The sequence below is a fragment of the Fragaria vesca genome, unplaced genomic scaffold, assembly GCF_000184155.1.
Source record: "Fragaria vesca subsp. vesca unplaced genomic scaffold, FraVesHawaii_1.0 scf0513160_u, whole genome shotgun sequence".
NCBI lineage: Eukaryota > Viridiplantae > Streptophyta > Magnoliopsida > Rosales > Rosaceae > Fragaria > Fragaria vesca.
Genome location: NW_004443448.1, coordinates 263,026 through 264,067, shown reverse-complemented (window position 1 = coordinate 264,067; position 1,042 = coordinate 263,026).

The window sequence follows — 1,042 nt, the reverse complement described above, 5'->3', positions numbered from 1 at the left end:
ACCATCCTCCACCGGCGCCGCCCCCAAATCTGCCAAGGATCCACTTCCCAAGGTTGGAAAACAGCCCAAGTTTCCAATTCTTGATGACGATGATGAAGAAGAAGAGCCTATGGAGTTCTCTGGTTCCTCCAGTTCTGATCCGGAATTTCGCGCTCCTCGCCGTCGAATCACCAGGAACTCTGGCAAGCCAATCGCCGGCTCTTCTAAGTCTGGATCGAAGGATTCCTCTGGACCTTCCAAACCTTCCAAAGCCAAGCCTATTGGAGCCCAGGATGGGAGACCTTCTTTGCCTCTTAAGAAAAGGATGTTTGAGGTAACTGATATCCCCTCTGGATCCCATTTCCGTTCCAATAAAGCCATGTCCGTCTTCTCTTCTGTCACTATCAGTAGACCCATTATCTATGAGAAGCCATTTGATTTTAAAAACATAAAACATACCTCCAGCAGTTAAGCATTTTGTTGATAGGCTAGGGTGGGTCAAAGCTTTGGAGTCATTTCCTAGGGTCAACATCTCTTTAGTTCAGGAATTCTATGCTAACTTTCCTGAGAATGTCCCTCCTGAGATTAAGCTTAGGTCCAATGATCCAATTATGGTTTGGGTGAGGGGAGTGGAGGTTGATATCCGGCCTGCTAGGATACGTGAGGTCTTATCCCTCCCGACTACTGAAAAGCATACCATGACTAAGGTTTTTCAATACAGAGATTCAACAACCATAGATCACCTTGCTTCTCTCATGTACTTCCCTCCTCCTACTGAGCCACTCTCAGATTCCTTTCTATCCAGTAGCTTCATGACTGAGTGGTACAAGTTTATGACCTTTGTAGCTAGGTCTCTTCTCACTCCCACAACCCAAACCAGCAAGATCACTCACCTGCAAGCTGTTTTGATTGCCTATTTCTGTGACAAAACCAAACCTCTCCTTCCAGCCGAGTACTATATCTTTCAGGCTATCAGACGCGCTGCTATCCCTCAGCGTCTCTCTGTCTCCAGTTCCATTGTTTTTCCGGCTGTAATCACTCTTCTCTGCATCAAGAGCAATGT